At 37.8% G+C, this 2618-nt stretch overlaps 1 long non-coding RNA gene across 1 annotated transcript; it reads left to right on the plus strand.

Moving 5' to 3' along the window:
* The first annotated feature begins 392 nt into the window (after positions 1–392).
* LOC132602282 (uncharacterized) lies at positions 393–2402 on the plus strand. Its single transcript, XR_009567708.1, has 3 exons — positions 393–608; positions 1027–1073; positions 2126–2402. It is a non-coding gene; the product is annotated as an uncharacterized LOC132602282 (long non-coding RNA).
* The last annotated feature ends 216 nt before the right edge of the window (positions 2403–2618 follow it).

Consider the following 2618-nt stretch of genomic DNA (forward strand, 5'->3'; position numbering starts at 1 on the left):
TAATTTAGGCCTTAACAAGTATGACCACGGTGATTGAGAATAATATTTTGTGTGTACCAAAAGGGGCTATGGACTAGTGCTACGTCACATAATCATGGAAATGAGTATATGAAGTGTATTAAAAATAATTGGTATTAAAGTGAATTGAGATCAAAAAATTAATTATGGTATTAAGTGGGATTAAATGAATAAATACTATTAGCAAGTTGCCACATGGCATTAAATAATTAAAGGGCGGCATTACGTGCTGAAATAGGGACTTGATGAGTCATAAAAGTATGGAATGCATGATGACTAATAAAAAGAATTTTTGGTCAGCCAAGGCACACGTGTAAAAGGGCAAAGGATCCCTATATGGCTGTTCATTTTTATTACACATAGAAAAGAGAGGAGACTTAAATCTTCCATAGAATAGCAACAAATTTCCATGGAGCATACGGCCATGGCTGCTTTTGGCCATGGCAGTCCGTTATAAAAAAAAAAATTCTATTAAAATTTCAAAGATGTTCTACACGTTCAAGAAGGCACGACATAAAGTATTGAATTGAGGAAGAAGAAATAGTGAAATTGGAGCAAATAAGTGTAGAAATTCCTCCGAGTAAATTAAGGTAAGATTTTCTTATTTTATGGTGTAATTGTATTAATAGTGTTGTAATGGAATTATTAAAATTGGATTGGCCGAAATTGGAAGTAAGAAATGCATAAAATTGAGGTTATAGGAAATTGTGGGTTGAAATGGATTTAGAGAAGTTGTTGGGTTGTTGGAATTGTTATGGGATGAATTGTAAGAATTTTTATATGTACATCTCTGTTGTTGGTATTTCTGTGTTAACAGGAGAATAATTGGAAATTCGGGTTAGGCGAATATATAGAGGAAATGCTGCCCGATTTTCAAGTCCTTAAATAAAGAAAAACCCTAAACGAGAATGTATAGGTTAAAGGACAAGTGCTATAAAGCGATGGGCTACGGATTTACGAGCTAAACAGTATAACTACTGATGATAACATTACTTTTATATTAAATAGGCTAAAAGAGCGACAAGGCGAACGGGTTTGCGAATAGTTGCTAACAGGTATGTAAGGCTAACCCTTCTTTCTTTTGGCATGTCTTAGATGTAAGTGATGAATGATACGAACTTTGGGGTAGCTCTATTCATAGGTTCCGAATGTGATTCATGATTCTTGTGCTATTCATTCTATTTGTTCCCCCTATGATACCATTCTTAGACGAGTAAGGTCTAAATGTTTCTTGTGATGGTTTATTGATATTGTACTCCTATTCTGTTCCGAAGGGAACACCCATAAGGTGCCAGTTGAGTTGTGCATATGGTTTTAATAATTATTTCGAGGAAATTAGTTTTATACTAAAGGAAACATAAAGTTAGATTTTCGAAGCCACTCCGAAGGGGGTGCGAGATTTTACTATTTAGATTTTCAAAACCACTCCGAAGGGGGTGCGAGATTTTACTATTTAGATTTTCAAAATCACTCCGAAGGGGGTGCGAGGTTTTACTATTTCATTTCATTGACGACTTATGTTTACATTCCATAGCATCATTATTATTAAGCCGGAAGTGGCTTCCCGAAAGGGCCATTATTATTATTGAGCTGGAAGCGGCTGCCCGAAGGGGCCATCATTATTATGCCGGAAGCGGCCGACCGAAGGGACTATTGTTTTGTTAGCCGGAAGCGGCTGTCCGAAGGGACTATTGTTTTGTTATCCGGAAGCGGCTGCCCGAAGGGGCCATCATTATTATGCCGGAAGCGGCCGTCCGAAGGGACTATTGTGATACTAGCAGGAAGCGGCTGTCCGAAGGGACCATTTTGTTAACATGTCGGAAGCGGCATGTGTGTTAGATTGCATTATTTACTTAAAGAATGTGTGTTAGATTGCGTTATTTACTTAAAGAATGTTTGTTGGAGTGCATTATTTGCTTAAAGATTGTTTTGAGACTTCGTGTATACATTTATGTTTCCTCCAGCGAAGACTGCAGGGATTGAGTTAGATTGCGATTTCTTCTCTCCTAAATCAAGTTATGATTATGATTTGTTACCACCTTACATACTCAGTACATTGTCCGTACTGACGTCCTTTTGCCTGGGGACGCTGCGTTCATGCCCGCAGCCCCAGATTGTTTGGCAGGTTAAGTATATAGCCAGGATGCTCTGACGTCTGCTGGGATTGGCAAGTTCCACCTCATTCCGGAGCTGTGCTGAGTCATGTATAGATATGTATGATTATGGGTATGTCAGGGCCCTGTCCTGACTCATAGCGTCCAGTTCACTTCTTAGAGACTTCTGCAGACAGTGTCCTGTGGTATGTTTGTCGAGATGTCGATAAAGTGATGTCAGTTGAGTTATTTGTTGCTTTTAAAAGAGTATGCATTGTAGATGATTTCAATTAGTTTAAAGTACTTATTTGATTGAAATTTTTCATAATCGTTATAAAGATAATGATTTCTATTTGAAAAGTTCCATCTTTTTAAAAGTTTTTGAAATGACAGGTTTTGATAAAGCGAATGTCTAAGGGTTCGCTCGACTCTGATGAGAGTCGGGTGCCCGTCATGCCATACCATTGTTAGGGTGTGACATATACTACTCCATTTTTCTCAAATTTT

Source organism: Lycium barbarum, chromosome 7, assembly GCF_019175385.1.
Source record: "Lycium barbarum isolate Lr01 chromosome 7, ASM1917538v2, whole genome shotgun sequence".
NCBI classification, from domain to species: domain Eukaryota; kingdom Viridiplantae; phylum Streptophyta; class Magnoliopsida; order Solanales; family Solanaceae; genus Lycium; species Lycium barbarum.